The sequence below is a fragment of the Oncorhynchus keta genome, chromosome 5 (assembly GCF_023373465.1).
Source record: "Oncorhynchus keta strain PuntledgeMale-10-30-2019 chromosome 5, Oket_V2, whole genome shotgun sequence".
NCBI classification, from domain to species: domain Eukaryota; kingdom Metazoa; phylum Chordata; class Actinopteri; order Salmoniformes; family Salmonidae; genus Oncorhynchus; species Oncorhynchus keta.
Genome location: NC_068425.1, coordinates 3,118,523 through 3,134,451, shown reverse-complemented (window position 1 = coordinate 3,134,451; position 15,929 = coordinate 3,118,523). Strand labels below are relative to the sequence as shown.

At 55.4% G+C, this 15,929-nt stretch overlaps 2 long non-coding RNA genes across 5 annotated transcripts; both read left to right on the top strand.

Moving 5' to 3' along the window:
* Positions 1-2,212: 2,212 nt before the first annotated feature.
* On the top strand, positions 2,213-15,642 carry LOC127929963 (uncharacterized). Of its 2 annotated transcripts, none has more exons than XR_008136409.1 (3): positions 2,213-5,119; positions 13,911-14,282; positions 15,479-15,642. It is a non-coding gene; the product is annotated as an uncharacterized LOC127929963 (long non-coding RNA). The 2 variants fall into 2 exon arrangements; XR_008136408.1 differs by having other exon boundaries at positions 2,213-5,384.
* Positions 5,412-12,681, top strand: LOC127929959 (uncharacterized). Of its 3 annotated transcripts, XR_008136404.1 has the most exons (4): positions 5,412-9,476; positions 9,636-9,741; positions 11,253-11,464; positions 11,854-12,681. It is a non-coding gene; the product is annotated as an uncharacterized LOC127929959 (long non-coding RNA). The 3 variants fall into 3 exon arrangements; XR_008136403.1 differs by lacking the exons at positions 11,253-11,464; positions 11,854-12,681 and having other exon boundaries at positions 5,412-7,267; positions 7,427-9,476; positions 9,636-10,981; XR_008136405.1 differs by lacking the exons at positions 11,253-11,464; positions 11,854-12,681 and adding an exon at positions 10,608-10,981 and having other exon boundaries at positions 5,412-9,423.
* Positions 15,643-15,929: the final 287 nt, after the last annotated feature.

Sequence of the window (15,929 nt, the reverse complement as noted above, 5' to 3'; positions counted from 1 at the left end):
ATATTTTTAGGTATTTTCAATAATTGTTTTTTGATGCAGCTCTTTTGTTTTTGATAACATTGAGATTTTATTGGATGTTTTTTTATTTAACTAGGCAAGTCAGTTCTTATTTACAATGACGGCCTACCCTGGCCAAATCCTACCCCGGATGAGGCCCTATGGGACTTTCCAATCACGACCGGTTGTGATACAGCCTGGAATCAAACCAAGGTCTGTAGTGACGCCTCTAGCACTGAGGTGCAGTGCCTTACGCTTCGAACACATTGCGTTTTAGTACACAGGAACTAGAAGTATTCATTTCCAATGGAACGCTGCGTTTGCCTTGCAGCATTGCGTTGGAGAGGCAAGCTGCAGAGCGTTCTGTGTGGTGCAGATGCATCAAATTGTACGGTAAACTTGACAGAAAGTAGCAAATTGTGAATGTTGAATTTTTGTTGCACACATCTCCAGTAAAAACTGGAATTACATAATAAAAACATTAGATTGCATCATTTCTTTACATTGTGTTTTATTATTTATTCGATGACATCTAAAAAGGTATTGTGAGAACCTATAATATAATTTCCCTCCAAAATAGCGAAATGCAATAATAGTCAAGATATAGCAGAGAGGCTCTTCCAACAATGAGACCAACGTCGAGGAAGGTAGTTTTGATCGCGCTGTTGGGCCGGGACCAACCCCGCCGAAAGCGCATTATCTGTGTGGGTCCAGAGGTGGTTGAAGTCCCGAAAGCATGCAGGTGAGTTCCACCGTCTCATTCAAGAGCTTCGACAATTTCGAGAGGAATTTAGAAGTTACTTTCGTCTGGAACGAAGCGATCACCTGCTCCAGATGGTTGGAGCCAGGATCGCCCGGATGGAAACCGGGCGATCCTGGTATCCAGATATATTTTACGTGCAACCTAGCTAGTTAATAGACCCTATGTGACATGAGATGTACTTTTATAGAATGTGCATTAGGACTATAGCTTTTCCCAGAGTTGGGTTTAAAATCCTTATTCGGAGCAAGGTTCGTTTTTGAATGCGCCTTTGGGATTCTGGCAGCCTGGTGGAGAATGTATCGGCGTGCTTGGTCTCAGTCCCTAAAATGTCGACGCTTGCGTGAAGTTCTCCACAACGACCTGTAGAGGTCATTCCAGGTCCCGTTCCGGGATGGAGACTGGCACGCCAAATGGTCACCTACCTGATGTCACCAGGGCAGGTGCCAACAACGCCCCCAGACAGGCACTCCAGGTGAGAGAAGCCGACCACCTACTTCTCATCGCCAGCAGGTGAAGTCCCATGGCAGTATCCCGTGGAGTGGAACATTTTAATTAAGAGCCCCATAACACAAAGGTTATTTTAAGAACCACCCCCCCCAGATTATTTTATGTCTCCCTGTCTCTCTTCATTTGGAAGTTATGTGTAAGTGAGATTTGGGAGTAAAGACCACACCTTAAACCCTCCCCCTCTCCCATTGACATCAGGTGAGCAGGACCTCTAATTGAGGTTATAGGACATACAGTTGGTATGATAACAATGGGAAAGGGTAACCTAGGTTCCATACAAATACCATCATCTTCACTGGTCTGACAAAATGCAGGTGGGGAAAAAAAACTATTGGGAAGAGAACGTTTTTACTTTCATCTTGTCGGGAAGGGAAGAAATAAAGAGATTAAGTCTAAATTAGATATTAATAAACACATGAAACTGACTATGAAAACATTAGAATTAATAATTATTCAAGTACAGGAAAGAACATGACAGGTATGTGTGTTGTAAAAATGTTTTAAAAAATAAAAACTATTGAAAGTGTGTGTGTGTGTGTGTGTAAAAATACTAAAATTAATGTGTAATCTGTAAGAACAACAAGAGCATGTATTTTTGGCACAACTGAAAACAGATACAGGAACTACTCATAAAGCCTAGACGTAGTTGGGGAACTTCAGACATGGCCATAAAGATAGAAAGGGCAGGGCACTGGAGATCTGAGGTACAGAGAGGAGTGGAGGAGAGGTGTGTGCGAGTCTGAAAAAAACAGTGAATGTGTGACTGTGTAGCCACAATACAGGTAAACACACATTTCACCTTTAGTCTTGTAAAAAAAAAAAAAAAAAGAGCGCGTCAGTGTCAATTTTCACGCAATCTATGTACGACTAACAATGAATGCTATCCTATGTATTGAGAAAATCTCAGTTGCATGTCCTTGATTCCTCGAGGGTCACAATCTCAGATCCAGAGGTGCTTCCTCCATTTCATCATCTTCCATGGCTGCAGCATGTGGAGGTCACACAGCAGAGATGAACGACGATGTAGAGGGTCTCGCTGCACCGGTGGAGGTCACACAGCAGAGATGAACGACGATGTAGAGGGTCTCGCTGCACCGGTGGTGGTCACACAGCAGAGATGAACGATGATGTAGACGTTGTAGAGGGTCTCGCTGCACCGGTGGTGGTCACACAGCAGAGATGAACGATGATGTAGAGGGTCTCGCTGCACCGGTGGAGGTCAAACAGCAGAGATGAACGACGATGTAGAGGGTCTCGCTGCACCGGTGGTGGTCACACAGCAGAGATGAACGACGATGTAGAGGGTCTCGCTGCACCGGTGGTGGTCAAACAGCAGAGATGAACGACGATGTAGAGGGTCTCGCTGCACCGGTGGTGGTCACACAGCAGAGATGAACGACGATGTAGAGGGTCTCGCTGCACCGGTGGTGGTCAAACAGCAGAGATGAACGACGATGTAGAGGGTCTCGCTGCACCGGTGGTGGTCACACAGCAGAGATGAACGACGATGTAGAGGGTCTCGCTGCACCGGTGGAGGTCACACAGCAGAGATTAACGACGATGTAGACGTTGTAGAGGGTCTCGCTGCACCGGTGGTGGTCATACAGCAGAGATGAACGACGATGTAGAGGGTCTCGCTGCACCGGTGGTGGTCACACAGCAGAGATGAACGACGATGTAGAGGGTCTCGCTGCACCGGTGGTGGTCACACAGCAGAGATGAACGACGATGTAGAGGGTCTCGCTGCACCGGTGGTGGTCACACAGCAGAGATGAACGACGATGTAGAGGGTCTCGCTGCACCGGTGGAGGTCACACAGCAGAGATGAACGACGATGTAGAGGGTCTCGCTGCACCGGTGGAGGTCACACAGCAGAGATGAACGACGATGTAGAGGGTCTCGCTGCACCGGTGGAGGTCACACAGCAGAGATGAACGACGATGTAGAGGGTCTCGCTGCACCGGTGGAGGTCACACAGCAGAGATGAACGACGATGTAGAGGGTCTCGCTGCACCGGTGGAGGTCACACAGCAGAGATGAACGACGATGTAGAGGGTCTCGCTGCACCGGTGGTGGTCAAACAGCAGAGATGAACGGCGATGTAGAGGGTCTCGCTGCACCAGGTAGTGGTCACACAGCAGAGATGAACGACGATGTAGAGGGTCTCGCTGCACCGGTGGTGGTCAAACAGCAGAGATGAACGACGATGTAGAGGGTCTCGCTGCACCGGTGGTGGTCACACAGCAGAGATGAACGACGATGTAGAGGGTCTCGCTGCACCGGTGGTGGTCACACAGCAGAGATGAACGACGATGTAGAGGGTCTCGCTGCACCGGTGGAGGTCACACAGCAGAGATGAACGACGATGTAGAGGGTCTCGCTGCACCGGTGGTGGTCAAACAGCAGAGATGAACGACGATGTAGAGGGTCTCGCTGCACCGGTGGTGGTCACACAGCAGAGATGAACGACGATGTAGAGGGTCTCGCTGCACCGGTGGTGGTCACACAGCAGAGATGAACGACGATGTAGAGGGTCTCGCTGCACCGGTGGAGGTCACACAGCAGAGATGAACGACGATGTAGAGGGTCTCGCTGCACCGGTGGTGGTCACACAGCAGAGATGAACGACGATGTAGAGGGTCTCGCTGCACCGGTGGTGGTCACACAGCAGAGATGAACGACGATGTAGAGGATCTAGCTGCACCGGTGGAGGTCAAACAGCAGAGATGAACGACGATGTAGAGGGTCTCGCTGCACCGGTGGTGGTCACACAGCAGAGATGAACGACGTTGTAGAGGGTCTCGCTGCACCGGTGGTGGTCACACAGCAGAGATGAACGACGATGTAGACGTTGTAGAGGGTCTCGCTGCACCGGTGGTGGTCACACAGCAGAGATGAACGACGATGTAGAGGGTCTCGCTGCACCGGTGGAGGTCACACAGCAGAGATGAACGACGATGTAGAGGGTCTCGCTGCACCGGTGGTGGTCACGCAGCAGAGATGAACGACGATGTAGAGGGTCTCGCTGCACCGGTGGAGGTCACACAGCAGAGATGAACGACGATGTAGACGTTGTAGAGGGTCTCGCTGCACCGGTGGAGGTCACACAGCAGAGATGAACGACGATGTAGAGGGTCTCGCTGCACCGGTGGAGGTCAAACAGCAGAGATGAACGACGATGTAGAGGGTCTCGCTGCACCGGTGGAGGTCAAACAGCAGAGATGAACGACGATGTAGAGGGTCTCGCTGCACCGGTGGTGGTCAAACAGCAGAGATGAACGACGATGTAGAGGGTCTCGCTGCACCGGTGGTGGTCAAACAGCAGAGATGAACGACGATGTAGAGGGTCTCGCTGCACCGGTGGTGGTCACACAGCAGAGATGAACGACGATGTAGAGGGTCTCGCTGCACCGGTGGTGGTCACACAGCAGAGATGAACGACGATGTAGAGGGTCTCGCTGCACCGGTGGAGGTCACACAGCAGAGATGAACGACGATGTAGAGGGTCTCGCTGCACCGGTGGTGGTCACGCAGCAGAGATGAACGACGATGTAGAGGGTCTCGCTGCACCGGTGGAGGTCACACAGCAGAGATGAACGACGATGTAGAGGGTCTCGCTGCACCGGTGGAGGTCACACAGCAGAGATGAACGACGATGTAGAGGGTCTCGCTGCACCGGTGGAGGTCACACAGCAGAGATGAACGACGATGTAGAGGGTCTCGCTGCACCGGTGGTGGTCACACAGCAGAGATGAACGACGATGTAGAGGGTCTCGCTGCACCGGTGGTGGTCACACAGCAGAGATGAACGACGATGTAGACGTTGTAGAGGGTCTCGCTGCACCGGTGGTGGTCACACAGCAGAGATGAACGACGATGTAGAGGGTCTCGCTGCACCGGTGGAGGTCACACAGCAGAGATGAACGACGATGTAGAGGGTCTCGCTGCACCGGTGGTGGTCACACAGCAGAGATGAACGACGATGTAGAGGGTCTCGCTGCACCGGTGGAGGTCACACAGCAGAGATGAACGACGATGTAGAGGGTCTCGCTGCACCGGTGGTGGTCACACAGCAGAGATGAACGACGTTGTAGAGGGTCTCGCTGCACCGGTGGTGGTCACACAGCAGAGATGAATGACGATGTAGACGTTGTAGAGGGTCTCGCTGCACCGGTGGTGGTCACACAGCAGAGATGAACGACGATGTAGAGGGTCTCGCTGCACCGGTGGAGGTCACACAGCAGAGATGAACGACGATGTAGAGGGTCTCGCTGCACCGGTGGTGGTCAAACAGCAGAGATGAACGACGATGTAGAGGGTCTCGCTGCACCAGGTGGTGGTCACACAGCAGAGATGAACGACGATGTAGAGGGTCTCGCTGCACCGGTGGTGGTCACACAGCAGAGATGAACGACGATGTAGAGGGTCTCGCTGCACCGGTGGAGGTCACACAGCAGAGATGAACGACGATGTAGAGGGTCTCGCTGCACCGGTGGTGGTCACACAGCAGAGATGAACGACGATGTAGAGGGTCTCGCTGCACCGGTGGAGGTCACACAGCAGAGATGAACGACGATGTAGAGGGTCTCGCTGCACCGGTGGTGGTCAAACAGCAGAGATGAACGACGATGTAGAGGGTCTCGCTGCACCGGTGGTGGTCACACAGCAGAGATGAACGACGATGTAGAGGGTCTCGCTGCACCGGTGGTGGTCACACAGCAGAGATGAACGACGATGTAGAGGGTCTCGCTGCACCGGTGGAGGTCACACAGCAGAGATGAACGACGATGTAGAGGGTCTCGCTGCACCGGTGGTGGTCACACAGCAGAGATGAACGACGATGTAGAGGGTCTCGCTGCACCGGTGGTGGTCACACAGCAGAGATGAACGACGATGTAGAGGATCTAGCTGCACCGGTGGAGGTCAAACAGCAGAGATGAACGACGATGTAGAGGGTCTCGCTGCACCGGTGGTGGTCACACAGCAGAGATGAACGACGTTGTAGAGGGTCTCGCTGCACCGGTGGTGGTCACACAGCAGAGATGAACGACGATGTAGACGTTGTAGAGGGTCTCGCTGCACCGGTGGTGGTCACACAGCAGAGATGAACGACGATGTAGAGGGTCTCGCTGCACCGGTGGAGGTCACACAGCAGAGATGAACGACGATGTAGAGGTTCTAGCTGCACCGGTGGTGGTCACGCAGCAGAGATGAACGACGATGTAGAGGGTCTCGCTGCACCGGTGGAGGTCACACAGCAGAGATGAACGACGATGTAGACGTTGTAGAGGGTCTCGCTGCACCGGTGGAGGTCACACAGCAGAGATGAACGACGATGTAGAGGGTCTCGCTGCACCGGTGGAGGTCAAACAGCAGAGATGAACGACGATGTAGAGGGTCTCGCTGCACCGGTGGAGGTCAAACAGCAGAGATGAACGACGATGTAGAGGGTCTCGCTGCACCGGTGGAGGTCAAACAGCAGAGATGAACGACGATGTAGAGGGTCTCGCTGCACCGGTGGAGGTCAAACAGCAGAGATGAACGACGATGTAGAGGGTCTCGCTGCACCGGTGGTGGTCACACAGCAGAGATGAACGACGATGTAGAGGGTCTCGCTGCACCGGTGGTGGTCACACAGCAGAGATGAACGACGATGTAGAGGGTCTCGCTGCACCGGTGGAGGTCACACAGCAGAGATGAACGACGATGTAGAGGGTCTAGCTGCACCGGTGGTGGTCACGCAGCAGAGATGAACGACGATGTAGAGGGTCTCGCTGCACCGGTGGAGGTCAAACAGCAGAGATGAACGACGATGTAGAGGGTCTCGCTGCACCGGTGGAGGTCACACAGCAGAGATGAACGACGATGTAGAGGGTCTCGCTGCACCGGTGGAGGTCACACAGCAGAGATGAACGACGATGTAGAGGGTCTCGCTGCACCGGTGGAGGTCAAACAGCAGAGATGAACGACGATGTAGAGGGTCTCGCTGCACCGGTGGAGGTCAAACAGCAGAGATGAACGACGATGTAGAGGGTCTCGCTGCACCGGTGGTGGTCACACAGCAGAGATGAACGACGATGTAGAGGGTCTCGCTGCACCGGTGGTGGTCACACAGCAGAGATGAACGACGATGTAGAGGGTCTCGCTGCACCGGTGGAGGTCACACAGCAGAGATGAACGACGATGTAGAGGGTCTAGCTGCACCGGTGGTGGTCACGCAGCAGAGATGAACGACGATGTAGAGGGTCTCGCTGCACCGGTGGAGGTCAAACAGCAGAGATGAACGACGATGTAGAGGGTCTCGCTGCACCGGTGGAGGTCACACAGCAGAGATGAACGACGATGTAGAGGGTCTCGCTGCACCGGTGGAGGTCACACAGCAGAGATGAACGACGATGTAGAGGGTCTCGCTGCACCGGTGGTGGTCACACAGCAGAGATGAACGACGATGTAGAGGGTCTCGCTGCACCGGTGGAGGTCACACAGCAGAGATGAACGACGATGTAGACGTTGTAGAGGGTCTCGCTGCACCGGTGGTGGTCACACAGCAGAGATGAACGACGATGTAGAGGGTCTCGCTGCACCGGTGGAGGTCACACAGCAGAGATGAACGACGATGTAGAGGGTCTCGCTGCACCGGTGGTGGTCACACAGCAGAGATGAACGACGATGTAGAGGGTCTCGCTGCACCGGTGGAGGTCACACAGCAGAGATGAACGACGATGTAGAGGGTCTCGCTGCACCGGTGGTGGTCACACAGCAGAGATGAACGACGATGTAGAGGGTCTCGCTGCACCGGTGGAGGTCACACAGCAGAGATGAACGACGATGTAGACGTTGTAGAGGGTCTCGCTGCACCGGTGGAGGTCACACAGCAGAGATGAACGACGATGTAGAGGGTCTCGCTGCACCGGTGGAGGTCACACAGCAGAGATGAACGACGATGTAGAGGGTCTCGCTGCACCGGTGGTGGTCAAACAGCAGAGATGAACGACGATGTAGAGGGTCTCGCTGCACCGGTGGTGGTCACACAGCAGAGATGAACGACGATGTAGAGGGTCTCGCTGCACCGGTGGTGGTCACACAGCAGAGATGAACGACGATGTAGAGGGTCTCGCTGCACCGGTGGAGGTCACACAGCAGAGATGAACGACGATGTAGAGGGTCTCGCTGCACCGGTGGTGGTCACACAGCAGAGATGAACGACGATGTAGAGGGTCTCGCTGCACCGGTGGTGGTCACACAGCAGAGATGAACGATGATGTAGAGGGTCTCGCTGCACCGGTGGTGGTCATACAGCAGAGATGAACGACGATGTAGAGGGTCTCGCTGCACCGGTGGTGGTCACACAGCAGAGATGAACGACGATGTAGAGGGTCTCGCTGCACCGGTGGTGGTCATACAGCAGAGATGAACGACGATGTAGAGGGTCTCGCTGCACCGGTGGAGGTCACACAGCAGAGATGAACGACGATGTAGAGGGTCTCGCTGCACCGGTGGTGGTCAAACAGCAGAGATGAACGGCGATGTAGAGGGTCTCGCTGCACCGGTGGTGGTCACACAGCAGAGATGAACGACGATGTAGAGGATCTAGCTGCACCGGTGGAGGTCAAACAGCAGAGATGAACGACGATGTAGAGGGTCTCGCTGCACCGGTGGTGGTCACACAGCAGAGATGAACGACGTTGTAGAGGGTCTCGCTGCACCGGTGGTGGTCACACAGCAGAGATGAACGACGATGTAGACGTTGTAGAGGGTCTCGCTGCACCGGTGGTGGTCACACAGCAGAGATGAACGACGATGTAGAGGGTCTCGCTGCACCGGTGGAGGTCACACAGCAGAGATGAACGACGATGTAGAGGGTCTCGCTGCACCGGTGGAGGTCACGCAGCAGAGATGAACGACGATGTAGAGGGTCTCGCTGCACCGGTGGAGGTCACACAGCAGAGATGAACGACGATGTAGACGTTGTAGAGGGTCTCGCTGCACCGGTGGAGGTCACACAGCAGAGATGAACGACGATGTAGAGGGTCTCGCTGCACCGGTGGAGGTCACACAGCAGAGATGAACGACGATGTAGAGGGTCTCGCTGCACCGGTGGAGGTCAAACAGCAGAGATGAACGACGATGTAGAGGGTCTCGCTGCACCGGTGGAGGTCAAACAGCAGAGATGAACGACGATGTAGAGGGTCTCGCTGCACCGGTGGAGGTCAAACAGCAGAGATGAACGACGATGTAGAGGGTCTCGCTGCACCGGTGGTGGTCACACAGCAGAGATGAACGACGATGTAGAGGGTCTCGCTGCACCGGTGGTGGTCACACAGCAGAGATGAACGACGATGTAGAGGGTCTCGCTGCACCGGTGGAGGTCACACAGCAGAGATGAACGACGATGTAGAGGGTCTAGCTGCACCGGTGGTGGTCACGCAGCAGAGATGAACGACGATGTAGAGGGTCTCGCTGCACCGGTGGAGGTCAAACAGCAGAGATGAACGACGATGTAGAGGGTCTCGCTGCACCGGTGGAGGTCACACAGCAGAGATGAACGACGATGTAGAGGGTCTCGCTGCACCGGTGGTGGTCACACAGCAGAGATGAACGACGATGTAGAGGGTCTCGCTGCACCGGTGGTGGTCACACAGCAGAGATGAACGACGATGTAGAGGGTCTCGCTGCACCGGTGGAGGTCACACAGCAGAGATGAACGACGATGTAGACGTTGTAGAGGGTCTCGCTGCACCGGTGGAGGTCACACAGCAGAGATGAACGACGATGTAGAGGGTCTCGCTGCACCGGTGGAGGTCACACAGCAGAGATGAACGACGATGTAGAGGGTCTCGCTGCACCGGTGGTGGTCACACAGCAGAGATGAACAACGTTGTAGAGGGTCTCGCTGCACCGGTGGAGGTCACACAGCAGAGATGAACGACGATGTAGAGGGTCTCGCTGCACCGGTGGTGGTCACACAGCAGAGATGAACGATGATGTAGACGTTGTAGAGGGTCTCGCTGCACCGGTGGTGGTCACACAGCAGAGATGAACGATGATGTAGAGGGTCTCGCTGCACCGGTGGAGGTCAAACAGCAGAGATGAACGACGATGTAGAGGGTCTCGCTGCACCGGTGGTGGTCACACAGCAGAGATGAACGACGATGTAGAGGGTCTCGCTGCACCGGTGGTGGTCACACAGCAGAGATGAACGACGATGTAGAGGGTCTCGCTGCACCGGTGGTGGTCAAACAGCAGAGATGAACGACGATGTAGAGGGTCTCGCTGCACCGGTGGTGGTCACGCAGCAGAGATGAACGACGATGTAGAGGGTCTCGCTGCACCGGTGGAGGTCACACAGCAGAGATGAACGACGATGTAGAGGGTCTCGCTGCACCGGTGGTGGTCAAACAGCAGAGATGAACGACGATGTAGAGGGTCTCGCTGCACCGGTGGAGGTCACACAGCAGAGATGAACGACGATGTAGAGGGTCTCGCTGCACCGGTGGAGGTCAAACAGCAGAGATGAACGACGATGTAGAGGGTCTCGCTGCACCGGTGGTGGTCACGCAGCAGAGATGAACGACGATGTAGAGGGTCTCGCTGCACCGGTGGAGGTCACACAGCAGAGATGAACGACGATGTAGACGTTGTAGAGGGTCTCGCTGCACCGGTGGAGGTCACACAGCAGAGATGAACGACGATGTAGAGGGTCTCGCTGCACCGGTGGAGGTCAGACAGCAGAGATGAACGACGATGTAGAGGGTCTCGCTGCACCGGTGGTGGTCACACAGCAGAGATGAACGACGATGTAGAGGGTCTCGCTGCACCGGTGGAGGTCACACAGCAGAGATGAACGACGATGTAGAGGGTCTCGCTGCACCGGTGGAGGTCACACAGCAGAGATGAACGACGATGTAGAGGGTCTAGCTGCACTGGTGGTGGTCACGCAGCAGAGATGAACGACGATGTAGAGGGTCTCGCTGCACCGGTGGAGGTCACACAGCAGAGATGAACGACGATGTAGAGGGTCTCGCTGCACCGGTGGAGGTCAAACAGCAGAGATGAACGACGATGTAGAGGGTCTCGCTGCACCGGTGGAGGTCACACAGCAGAGATGAACGACAATGTAGAGGGTCTCGCTGCACCGGTGGTGGTCACACAGCAGAGATGAACGACGTTGTAGAGGGTCTCGCTGCACCGGTGGTGGTCACACAGCAGAGATGAACGACGATGTAGACGTTGTAGAGGGTCTCGCTGCACCGGTGGTGGTCAAACAGCAGAGATGAACGACGATGTAGAGGGTCTCGCTGCACCGGTGGAGGTCACACAGCAGAGATGAACGATGATGTAGAGGGTCTCGCTGCACCGGTGGTGGTCACACAGCAGAGATGAACGACGATGTAGAGGGTCTCGCTGCACCGGTGGAGGTCACACAGCAGAGATGAACGACGATGTAGACGTTGTAGAGGGTCTCGCTGCACCGGTGGAGGTCACACAGCAGAGATGAACGACGATGTAGAGGGTCTCGCTGCACCGGTGGTGGTCACACAGCAGAGATGAACGACGATGTAGAGGGTCTCGCTGCACCGGTGGAGGTCACACAGCAGAGATGAACGACGATGTAGACGTTGTAGAGGGTCTCGCTGCACCGGTGGTGGTCACACAGCAGAGATGAACGACGATGTAGAGGGTCTCGCTGCACCGGTGGTGGTCACACAGCAGAGATGAAAGACGATGTAGAGGGTCTCACTGCACCGGTGGTGGTCACACAGCAGAGATGAACAACGTTGTAGAGGGTCTCGCTGCACCGGTGGAGGTCACACAGCAGAGATGAACGACGATGTAGAGGGTCTCGCTGCACCGGTGGAGGTCACACAGCAGAGATGAACGACGATGTAGAGGGTCTCGCTGCACCGGTGGAGGTCACACAGCAGAGATGAACGACGATGTAGAGGGTCTCGCTGCATCGGTGGAGGTCACACAGCAGAGATGAACGACGATGTAGAGGGTCTCGCTGCACCGGTGGAGGTCACACAGCAGAGATGAACGACGATGTAGAGGGTCTCGCTGCACCGGTGGAGGTCACACAGCAGAGATGAACGACGATGTAGAGGGCCTCGCTGCACCGGTGGAGGTCACACAGCAGAGATGAACGACGATAGGGTCTCGTTGCACCGGTGGTGGTCAAACAGCAGAGATGAACGACGATGTAGAGGGTCTCGCTGCACCGGTGGTGGTCAAACAGCAGAGATGAACGACGATGTAGAGGGTCTCGCTGCACCGGTGGTGGTCACACAGCAGAGATGAACGACGATGTAGAGGGTCTCGCTGCACCGGTGGTGGTCACACAGCAGAGATGAACGACGATGTAGACGTTGTAGAGGGTCTCGCTGCACCGGTGGAGGTCACACAGCAGAGATGAACGACGATGTAGAGGGTCTCGCTGCACCGGTGGAGGTCACACAGCAGAGATGAACGACGATGTAGACGTTGTAGAGGGTCTCGCTGCACCGGTGGTGGTCACACAGCAGAGATGAACGACGATGTAGACGTTGTAGAGGGTCTCGCTGCACCGGTGGAGGTCACACAGCAGAGATGAACGACGATGTAGACGTTGTAGAGGGTCTCGCTGCACCGGTGGAGGTCACACAGCAGAGATGAACGACGATGTAGAGGGTCTCGCTGCACCGGTGGAGGTCACACAGCAGAGATGAACGACGATGTAGAGGGTCTCGCTGCACCGGTGGAGGTCACACAGCAGAGATGAACGACGATGTAGACGTTGTAGAGGGTCTCGCTGCACCGGTGGAGGTCACACAGCAGAGATGAACGACGATGTAGACGTTGTAGAGGGTCTCGCTGCACCGGTGGTGGTCACACAGCAGAGATGAACGACGATAGGGTCTCGTTGCACCGGTGGTGGTCACACAGCAGAGATGAACGACGATGTAGAGGGCCTCGCTGCACCGGTGGAGGTCACACAGCAGAGATGAACGACGATAGGGTCTCGTTGCACCGGTGGTGGTCAAACAGCAGAGATGAACGACGATGTAGAGGGTCTTGCTGCACCGGTGGTGGTCACACAGCAGAGATGAACGACGATGTAGAGGGTCTCGCTGCACCGGTGGTGGTCACGCAGCAGAGATGAACGACGATGTAGAGGGTCTCGCTGCACCGGTGGAGGTCACACAGCAGAGATGAACGACGATGTAGACGTTGTAGAGGGTCTCGCTGCACCGGTGGAGGTCACACAGCAGAGATGAACGACGATGTAGAGGGTCTCGCTGCACCGGTGGAGGTCACACAGCAGAGATGAACGACGATGTAGACGTTGTAGAGGGTCTCGCTGCACCGGTGGAGGTCACACAGCAGAGATGAACGACGATGTAGAGGGTCTCGCTGCACCGGTGGAGGTCACACAGCAGAGATGAACGACGATGTAGACGTTGTAGAGGGTCTCGCTGCACCGGTGGAGGTCACACAGCAGAGATGAACGATGATGTAGACGTTGTAGAGGGTCTCGCTGCACCGGTGGAGGTCAAACAGCAGAGATGAACGACAATGTAGAGGGTCTCGCTGCACCGGTGGTGGTCACACAGCAGAGATGAACGACGATGTAGACGTTGTAGAGGGTCTCGCTGCACCGGTGGAGGTCACACAGCAGAGATGAACGACGATGTAGACGTTGTAGAGGGTCTCGCTGCACCGGTGGTGGTCACACAGCAGAGATGAACGACGATGTAGACGTTGTAGAGGGTCTCGCTGCACCGGTGGTGGTCACACAGCAGAGATGAACGACGATGTAGACGTTGTAGAGGGTCTCGCTGCACCGGTGGAGGTCACGCAGCAGAGATGAACGACGATGTAGACGTTGTAGAGGGTTTCGCTGCACCGGTGGTGGTCACACAGCAGAGATGAACGACGATGTAGACGTTGTAGAGGGTCTCGCTGCACCGGTGGTGGTCACACAGCAGAGATGAACGACGATGTAGACGTTGTAGAGGGTCTCGCTGCACCGGTGGTGGTCACACAGCAGAGATGAACGACGATGTAGACGTTGTAGAGGGTCTCGCTGCACCGGTGGAGGTCACGCAGCAGAGATGAACGACGATGTAGACGTTGTAGAGGGTCTCGCTGCACCGGTGGAGGTCACACAGCAGAGATGAACGACGATGTAGACGTTGTAGAGGGTCTCGCTGCACCGGTGGAGGTCACACAGCAGAGATGAACGACGATGTAGAGGGTCTCGCTGCACCGGTGGAGGTCACACAGCAGAGATGAACGACGATGTAGAGGGTCTCGCTGCACCGGTGGAGGTCACACAGCAGAGATGAACGACGATGTAGAGGGTCTCGCTGCACCGGTGGAGGTCACACAGCAGAGATGAACGACGATGTAGAGGGTCTCGCTGCACCGGTGGAGGTCACACAGCAGAGATGAACGACGATGTAGAGGGCCTCGCTGCACCGGTGGAGGTCACACAGCAGAGATGAACGACGATAGGGTCTCGTTGCACGGTGGTGGTCAAACAGCAGAGATGAACGACGATGTAGAGGGTCTCGCTGCACCGGTGGTGGTCAAACAGCAGAGATGAACGACGATGTAGAGGGTCTCGCTGCACCGGTGGAGGTCACACAGCAGAGATGAACGACGATGTAGAGGGTCTCGCTGCACCGGTGGAGGTCACACAGCAGAGATGAACGACGATGTAGACGTTGTAGAGGGTCTCGCTGCACCGGTGGAGGTCACACAGCAGAGATGAACGACGATGTAGACGTTGTAGAGGGTCTCGCTGCACCGGTGGAGGTCACACAGCAGAGATGAACGACGATGTAGAGGGTCTCGCTGCACCGGTGGAGGTCACACAGCAGAGATGAACGACGATGTAGACGTTGTAGAGGGTCTCGCTGCACCGGTGGTGATCACACAGCAGAGATGAACGACGATGTAGACGTTGTAGAGGGTCTCGCTGCACCGGTGGAGGTCACACAGCAGAGATGAACGACGATGTAGACGTTGTAGAGGGTCTCGCTGCACCGGTGGAGGTCACACAGCAGAGATGAACGATGATGTAGACGTTGTAGAGGGTCTCGCTGCACCGGGAGGTCAAACAGCAGAGATGAACGACAATGTAGAGGGTCTCGCTGCACCGGTGGTGGTCACACAGCAGAGATGAACGACGATGTAGACGTTGTAGAGGGTCTCGCTGCACCGGTGGAGGTCACACAGCAGAGATGAACGACGATGTAGACGTTGTAGAGGGTCTCGCTGCACCGGTGGTGGTCACACAGCAGAGATGAACGACGATGTAGACGTTGTAGAGGGTCTCGCTGCACCGGTGGTGGTCACACAGCAGAGATGAACGACGATGTAGACGTTGTAGAGGGTCTCGCTGCACCGGTGGTGGTCACACAGCAGAGATGAACGACGATGTAGACGTTGTAGAGGGTCTCGCTGCACCGGTGGTGGTCACACAGCAGAGATGAACGACGATGTAGACGTTGTAGAGGGTCTCGCTGCACCGGTGGAGGTCACGCAGCAGAGATGAACGACGATGTAGACGTTGTAGAGGGTTTCGCTGCACCGGTGGTGGTCACACAGCAGAGATGAACGACGATGTAGACGTTGTAGAGGGTCTCGCTGCACCGGTGGTGGTCACACAGCAGAGATG